General features: G+C 37.8%; 1 long non-coding RNA gene and 1 pseudogene across 1 annotated transcript; both read left to right on the top strand.

Moving 5' to 3' along the window:
• The first annotated feature begins 362 nt into the window (after positions 1 to 362).
• LOC140184313 (uncharacterized) lies at positions 363 to 1,841 on the top strand. The gene is made up of 4 exons (XR_011880745.1): positions 363 to 866; positions 954 to 1,120; positions 1,206 to 1,440; positions 1,802 to 1,841. It is a non-coding gene; the product is annotated as an uncharacterized lncRNA (long non-coding RNA).
• Positions 1,842 to 1,843: 2 nt separating this feature from the next.
• Positions 1,844 to 4,779, top strand: LOC112796722 (ornithine aminotransferase, mitochondrial-like; annotated as a pseudogene).
• The last annotated feature ends 4,108 nt before the right edge of the window (positions 4,780 to 8,887 follow it).

The following is an 8,887-nucleotide window of genomic DNA, read 5'->3' as shown; positions in this document are numbered from 1 at the left end:
ATAGAAGGTATACCTCTTTGAACACTTGTGACTTGAAGTGAATCTCAATCCAAGAATTTTATTTTCTCCACTTCTCTCAATCCCCATATCTAAAATTGAAAGCCACCCAAATTAAGAATTATTCACATAAACAACCACTACAAGAAAAATACCCATTCAGCCACACTTTTTTTAAGCTATATTTGAAAAGCGTGTAGCCTTAGGTATTATAGAAATCACTTATAAAGCGTAGCCGTAGGTTGATATCTATAGGTTCACTTTTCATATCAAAGGAGACGCTTTTAAAGGGTAGCCTATTTGTTAAGTTTTGGGTGCACTTTAAAAGCGTAGCCTAATGTATATAGGCCAAATGCACCCAAACACTTAGTAATTTTTCTTTTCCTTATCACCAAATCACACTCACCTTCGAATACCCTCACTTTCGCCTTCTGATCAGAAAAAAGTTTCTCCCCTCACCTTCGCAAATCACCTTCGAATTAATTGTTGAAAACCCTTCCCTAACACACCCACACACTCACACTCATTCTCACCATCACTCACCACTGCCACCACGCCCCCTTTCACACACACACACCCAGATCCGAGAGAAAGAGTGAACCAGAGGGAGGAGAGGAGGGAGACGGAGATGAGAGAGCGCAATCGAGAGAATAGAGAGTGAGAGGGGGTCACCGCCGCAACGTCGCTGCAGCCGCCGCCATTGCCGTCGCAGAGCAGGGAGCCCGGAGGGGAGAGAGAGACGATTTGCAGACGAGATGGAGAGAGAGGACGAAGATGCGACGCAAGAGAGGAGGCTGTTCCGCCGTGCACTGTCGTCGCTCCTGGGGTCGATTGAAGCCGCCGCCGTAGCTAGGGCTTGCCGTGCTCCTGTCCGTACTCCTAACCTCTGTCTCTCTCTCTCCCTCTTCAACTTTCATTTCATTCTCATTTCAATTTTAATTTCGATGTCTCTGTAGGCAACAATATATTTTAGAAGTTGTATTGGATTGGAAGAGAGGGAAGGGGAGTGTTTGAACTTTCAATTTCATTAATTTTTGCTGAATTTCTGTGCCTGTGGGTGAATACTGGATTGTGAAGGATGGTTAGGATTGTGAATACAGAAGTTTTGACCTCTTCATATATGGTATCCCTTCTTTTTTTAATTCCCACAAGAGCTTAGGATTGGTTAAACAGAGCAAATTGAAACTTTGAATGTTCCCCTCATGCAGGGAACAATGCTGATCGATTCCTGCATTGGAGCACTAGGTTCCAAATTGTTCTAGGCGTGGAAAGGGGATTGCAGTACCTTCATGAGGATTCACATCTAAGAATTGTTCACCAAGACATCAAAGCAAGCAACATTCTTCTTGATCATAAGTTTCATCCCAAGATTGGAGACTTTGGCCTTGCCAGGTTCTTCCCTGAAGACCAAGCTTATCTTAGCACACAATTCGCTGGAACATTGTAAGTCCAATTATTAAATATTTTAATTACTATGTATGCTAGCTGCATATTCACCATGTTACTCATGTTATATTTCAGTTTTCTATTTATGTTTTTTTTTTGTCATAAATTGGATAGCCTATAATTTTGAGTATTATAATATCACAACACACACCTATACTACACACACAGTTATACACAAAATATTAAGAGTTCTCATCCACTATTGACCCTAATCAAGTCTCAAACCTGAGTACGCAACACATATCATAGGGGAGTGGTGTGAGCTTATGAATGAATCTGGTTTGCCATGTTACCAGGTTTAGTTATTAAGTAATTGAGCTGAGCTGTAAGTTTGACAAATGAAATGGTTTCCTGCCAGCGCCAAAAGGGCTGTTTTCGCCGGAGCCAGAACATTACCAAAGCTAAAAGTTGCCATCATTGGAGCTGGGCTTTCTGGCATGTCAACTACAGTGAAACTCTTGGATCAAGGACACGAGGTTTAGCTCCTTTAATCTTTAATATCACACTTCCTCCATTTCATATTTTATAAGTCATTTTGATACTTTGATTTATGAATATATGTGAAAAGTCAAAGCGACTTATCAGTATGGAACGAAGAAAATTTTATTTTGAAATTGGATGTTATGGTGTACATGGTAAACTTGATTTTTGAAGCAAAGGGGAGTGATTTGGTCAGTTTCTTAACACAATTATGGTGTTAAATTTATTAGGATATTCTAGCTAATGCATTTTATCTAGTATGTTTACTTCTAATTGCTCTCGATCAGGTGGATATATATGAGTCGAGGACTTTTATTGGTGGGAAAGTTGGTTCTGTTGTTGATAAGAAAAGAAACCAAATTGAAATGGGATTTCTTACAAATAGAAGTTGGTAAACAGACTTGATTGATCCCGTCTTTGATATTCTCCAACCCCTCTGTTTGTTTATGGTCTGAGAAGTTAAAAAATATTAAATATATAACCCTAGGAAACTTTGTCTAAGCAAAATTGATCAATTTTTCATGCCCATTGTGTTTAGGATTTGAAAAGCAAAATATTAAATATATTGAAGTGCCTGTCTTTTCCTTAGGGACATTACCATCCTAAAATTTCGAAAGCCTTAACAGAGCAGGCAGAAAAGCTGACGCTGAGCTCTCGAGCCTTTTACAATGATCGGTTTCCACCATTTGCTGAGCATTTGACAAGTATGCTTGGTTATGATATGGTTCTTCCCATGAACAATGGTGCTGAAGGAGTGGAAATAGCTCTGAAATTAGCAAGAAAGTGGGGTTATGAAAAGAAAAGAATTCCTAAAGATGAGGTATAACAATGAGATCATCTTAACAGTAGTCATATCTTAATGTTTTACATTTTCCAAGGTTGAGGTTGAAGTGAATGTTTGCTTAGTGTGGGTCTGTGGCCAAGTACATAAGGAATATCTCATGACATGCTAAGCTGAAATCCACAATACTTTATGACTTTATTTTTCCTCCCCCAACCCCCTTTTCTCTGTGGATATTAATAGTATTTGCAAAACTAAAGGGAGAAATGCTTTAGCTATGGCCTGAAGAATCTGTTTTGACATATGTTCTCAATAAATATTTTGGAAACTAAATGCTTGTAAGATGTATTGGTAATCCTCCTCTGCAAAGATAAAATGAAGGAAGTCTACTCTTCAAAATATAGCATCTTCTTTTCTGTTTATGAGATGCAGATTTGAATTTTCCTGGTGTTTGTCTATTTATGTTCACGGATACTTGTGGCAGGCTATTATTGTGTCATGTTGTGGCTGCTTCCATGGCCGTACACTAGCTGTTATATCTATGAGTTGTGACAATGAAGCTACCCGGGGTTCTGGTCCTTTATTGCCTGGCCATCTTAAAGTTGATTTTGGTGATGCAGAAGCCCTTGAAAGAATTTTTAAAGGTTCTTAGTGCTCCCATACTTTGCTTTACATTTTCATCACTATATTTTAGTTTAAATTGACTGATCTTTGATTTTTTTTTCTGTGAAAAAATTCAGAAAAAGGAGAACACATAGCTGGCTTTCTTTTGGAACCCATCCAGGGTGAAGCTGGGGTATGATCTTTTGAGAACACTTAATCTGCTTGGCAACACTCACCTTGTTGGTTGAATTGAAAATTGAGATGCTAAAGAAGTTGCTATATACATTATACCCTGATGTTATAGTTTGATGGTGTTATTTTCGGTCTCACCATTTGATTGTTTTATATTATGTTTACATGCAGTGGGAAATCCTTGTTGCTTCTTCAAATTCTTTGGCTAAGAAAAAGATAGGTGTGCTTATAGATTTCATTTTGGTCAAGAGCCATGACATTCGGTTGAATATTCATATTTTTATTATGTTCTGATTTTTCAAAGTACATATCTCGGTTGCATCTTTTGATAGGTTTTTATTATTTATTTGAAGGTAATCATTCCTCCGGATGGCTATTTGAAAGCTGTTAGAGATCTTTGCACCAGATACAAACTGGGTTAGCAAGAACATGGAAGATGCTGGCTTGTGACCGGGAAGAAGTTCGCCCAGATGTTGTGGTTAGAAAATAGAAATCAGCTTAACCTTGTGAACTGTATATCTTTTTATTCTTTCCCAGCACTATGAGTTGAACCTTATTCTGTCTTTTTACTCAAATACTAGGGAAAGCATTGGGTGGAGGAGTTTTTCCTGTGAGTGCAGTTCTTGCAGACAAGGATGTAATGCTTTGTATAAAACCAGGAGAGCATGGAAGGTTTGATTTTATCATACAAATTCTTTTTATAAATGGTCTTTATTATGATTCCTTTATTTACATTTTCTTACCGATAGTTGTGACTGTTGTCTGAAGTTTTATACTTCTGTTTACCACTTGGCAATATTTTTTAGTCTTCTGTATAGGTCGAGTAATTTCATTTATTGAAATGAAAGCAAATTTGTTTATTAATTAAACAAGAGAAAAATGCTGAACTTCTTTGTATATTATTGATTACAGTACCTTTGGCGGGAATCCATTGGCCAGTGCTGAACTTCTTAAATCCCTATGATTATAAAGTTTTACCTAAAGGAGCTAAAGCTACTGTCTCTCTATGGTTCAGGTACAAAACTTAATTATTTTGTTGTATAATTAATTTACCTAGCTATCTATCTTTTGCTTTATAATATCAATTTTAATATATCATTCTGAATTTGAAATCACCTTTGTCAGTTGCATTTGATGAAGATTTTGAAGCTCAACTAGCTGACAACAATGATGCAAGACTGGAAGTGTCTCTATTGGCGAGGAGCCCTGACCAAGAGCTGACTGAAGTTAGTAACTCAATAGTTGAACAAGTTGGCTTATAGGCCCCCCCCCCCACATCAAAAATGTCCTTAACATGATGATATTTCTATGATAATAGAAGAACATACTGATTTGCAATTTATTATAAGTGTGTTATTTCTTTGAATTTCTTGAAGCTCATAACTTTGTAGTAAATCGCCACTTCTCTTACAAGGCATTTATAAGTATAATTATTATAAGTGTATTATAAGTATAATTATGTATTTATTTTTATTTTATAATATTCAACTCATTTAAATAAAAATGCAGAATTATTATATATGTAATCATATTATTAACTATTATGTTGTATTAATAATTATTAGATATATATAGAAAAAAAATGAGACCTAAGGCTACACTTATATACAGTAGCTGTAGTATACAAAAAAAAGAGGGACCTAAGGTTACGCTTATAAAAAGTAGCTATGGTATACAATGTGGCTACCCTTTACAAGTGATGCAGTAGCGTTGAAAAGCGTAGCCTATTCTGGAAAAATGAAAGCTGAAAAGCGTAGCCTTTGGTCCTGGACAGCATCACTTGAAAAGCGTAGCCTATTCCTAAACGTCAAAAGCGTAGCCCTTGGTGCAGAAAAGCGTAGCCTTTGAGAATAGGCAACGACTGAATAGGAATTACCCCAAAAAGCGTAGCCGTAGCCCAAAAAGCGTAGCCGTAGCCTAAGGCATCATTTTTTTCACTTTTAGCTACACTTTTCAAGTGTACCTGAATGGGTGTTTTTCTTGTAGTGAACAAAATCAACGGTGGATAAAAAAAGCAATAGAAAGTCACTGGAAACATCATACCAAGGAACTTAACAATCAAGAATTCTCAACAAACTTCACAAATGGATTCTAAATCACTATATAGCATTCAAATAGAAATAGAAAGAGAAAATTATACCGATATCTTCTTCCAGTATTACCAGAAAGGAAAAAGAGCAACTGAAGCTTCCAAGATTCAACTATGTAAAGCTGAATAGTTTTCCTAATTTAAGTCTTATATATAAAGAACAATGAAACACACAAATTTTGTCCCTTTATGGATCTATGAATTCAAGGTATGTAAAGTTTGATATTCTGGGGTTTGTTTGGAAAGAGTTTTGAGGATGAACGAACAGTTTAGTAGTCCATGTTAAAAAATAAACAGTTTAGTAGTCCATGTTTAGTAGTCCATATTAAAGAATTCAAGGATGAATGAGCAATTTTCAAGAAGATGTAAGCTATCAGCAAACAACGATGGGCAACTTACACGTAACTTCAACCAGTTTAGTAGTCCATGTTTCTGTCTTTTTTTCCTCCTTCAAAGAATCAATAGTTGTTTCAACATTTCCCTCCAAATTAACATATCAATATTTTCCTCATTCCAGATTAAATCCCGCCTCTTGTATGGAAGGTATGCCAACTGTAAACATAGTTGATGATTAAAAACAAGTAGGGAACATGGAAAGAGTTGTCATATCTTTAAAAGTTGAGAAAATATGTAAACGGGTATAAGATCCTGGTGTTATTGCATCTGATAAACAAAAGGGATAACCAACAAAAACTAGAAATACCTCCTCTTCTCCAAAGGAATGTCTTCTACGAGGACCAGGCCTGTTAGGAAATCTGGTTGAATGTGATGCTTTTGTGGAGACCAAAATCAGTTTAGTCAGCCGTTGAATTCTTCCTAACAAAGCAGCTTTAGCTTCTTCTTCTTGTTCCAATCAGGATTGCAACTTAACTTGACCATCCTCTAACTTTATCCGATCCTATTATATATACAACTTATATTATTAAGAAGTCATTCTGAATGCTTCTTCTTCATCATCAAGTCATAACCTAACACCTAAAATCAGAGTCTTATTACCAAAATTCAATATACACATGCTAAATGAGCCGAAGCAATATACACAAACACATATAGACTCAGGGGTTCAGATATTGGGGAAAAATTCAATCTGATTGTTAGATTGAAGAAAAATTTGGCCAAGATGTATATTAAATCACAGTTCACAAACCCTAAAATACAACACATCTTCATCAACAAAAGCATGCATGTTATCAAATTACAGTTCACAAACCCATATTTCACAGATTAAAATTCCCAAATTAAAACCCGTAAAATCGGAACCCTAAGTCTCTTAAATTAAAGAACCAAATAGAAATCAATACATACCTATTAAATGACGTGAGCATGGAGAAAACAATGATGAGAAGCATGGAGATGACGATGGTAAGAGCGGCGCAGCGACGATGGTGAGGGCGGGGTAGCGATGATCAGTGCAAGATGGCGAAGAGGAACAACGGTCAGTAGTGCAGCAATGTGGACAGTGGTGAGTGCGGGTGAGTGGTGAGTGGGGGGCGACGATGGCCAATGGCGAGACTGATAGGGTTTCTTCTTGCAGTGAGAGGGTCAGTGGTAAGAGCGAGAGTGAGAGGGTCAATGGCAAGAGCGAAGAGAGTGAGTGGGGGGCAACGATGGTGAGCAGGGCTTTCAGGAAAAAGTGAGACTGATGATGAGCAGGGCAACGATGGCGAGGGCTTCTACTTCACGATGAAGGTGATGAAGGTGATGAGTGAGCTTTCAGGAAAAAGTGAGACTGAGGGTTTACAAAAGGGGACAAAGGTGATTGAGTGACATTTGGAGGGAATTGAATCACAAAAATTTTACTAAGTGTGTTGAGTTTGCTTTCAAGAAAAAGAGGAAAAAATTTCACTAAGTGTCAAATTTTTTACTCTAGATACGTTAGGCATCGCTTTTAAAATGCACTCAAAATTTAACAAATAGGCTACCCTTTAAAAGCGTCCTCTTTGATATGAAAAGTGAACCTATAGATATTAACCTACGACTACGCTTTATAAGTGATTTCTATAATACCTAAGGCTACAGTTTTTAAATGAATGGGTATTTTTCTTGTAGTGTTAACTCCAGCTTAGGCATTTCTGACCGGCGTTTTGTCGCCAGTTTGGGCCATCAAATCTCGGGCAAAGTATAGACTATTAAACATTGCTGGAAAGCCCAAGATGTCTACTTTTCAATGCAATTGAGAGAGCGCCAATTAAGCTTCTGTAGCTGCAGAAAATCCACTTCGAGTACAAGGAGGTCAGAATCCAACAGCATCTTCAGTCTTTTCTCAGCCTCTAAATCAGATTCTTGCTCAGGTCCCTCAATTTCAGCCAGAAAATACCTGAAATCATAGAAAAACACACTAACACATAGTAAAGTCCAGAAATGTGATTTTTGCATTAAAAATAATAAAAATATACCAAAAAGTAACTAAAATATGTTAAAAATTATGTAAAAACAATGCCAAAAAGCATATCAATTATCCGCTCATCAAACGTCCTCTTTGAAAAATCAATTCTGGTTGCTGTCATCAACATTTAACTCAACGTTGGAGTGCCAATGTTTGCATATCCACGTATACGCGTGGCTCACGCTTACGCGTGGATGGCGTAATTTTCCACTCTACGCATAAGCGTGACCTGCGCTTCTGCGTGTTTGGGGTCAGAATACTCATCCACGCGTGCGCGTACTGCACGCGTACGTGTACTGCACGCGTGCGCGTGGATGCAAATCCCCAAATTCCAGTTTTTAAAAGCCTTGTGAAGTCATTGGACCCAGCGTTTGAGCAGCAACGTTCCCTCAAACGTTGCTCCATCCACGCGTGCGCGTCATGTACGAGTGCGCGTGGATTGTCAAAATATCAGCTTACGCGTACGCATTGCATGCGCGTGCGCGTTGTTATACTTTTTCGAAATAAAGTTTTTTGAACTCAGATCGCGCATGTTGCCATCAGTGTTGGTCTCATCGTTGGAGTGCCAACGTTGTTCTATCCACGCTTGCACGTAATCTACGCGTATGCGTCAATTGTCAAAATTTCCAATCTGCGTGCGCGCATAGCACGTGTACGCGTCACTGCAATTTTTCCATTTTCTAGAAAGCATTTTACATGAATAACATTGGGAGTAACGTTGGCTTGCCAATGTTCCCTCCAACGTAGGCACCACTTTTGCAATTACCTCCCACGTTTGAAGTAGCGTTAGTGGACCAACTTGGCCACCAATGTTACTTCCTCTGCTTGCTTCTTCCTTTGCTTTTTCTTCTTCTTTCTTGCTCCTTTCTTGCCTCATTTTCTCCTAAAATCAATCAAACAAATTGCCTCAAAG

This window comes from Arachis hypogaea, chromosome 4 (genome assembly GCF_003086295.3).
Source record: "Arachis hypogaea cultivar Tifrunner chromosome 4, arahy.Tifrunner.gnm2.J5K5, whole genome shotgun sequence".
Lineage (NCBI taxonomy): Eukaryota > Viridiplantae > Streptophyta > Magnoliopsida > Fabales > Fabaceae > Arachis > Arachis hypogaea.
The sequence above is the reverse complement of the archived record's forward strand: the minus strand, read 5'-3'. Positions and strand labels throughout refer to the sequence as shown.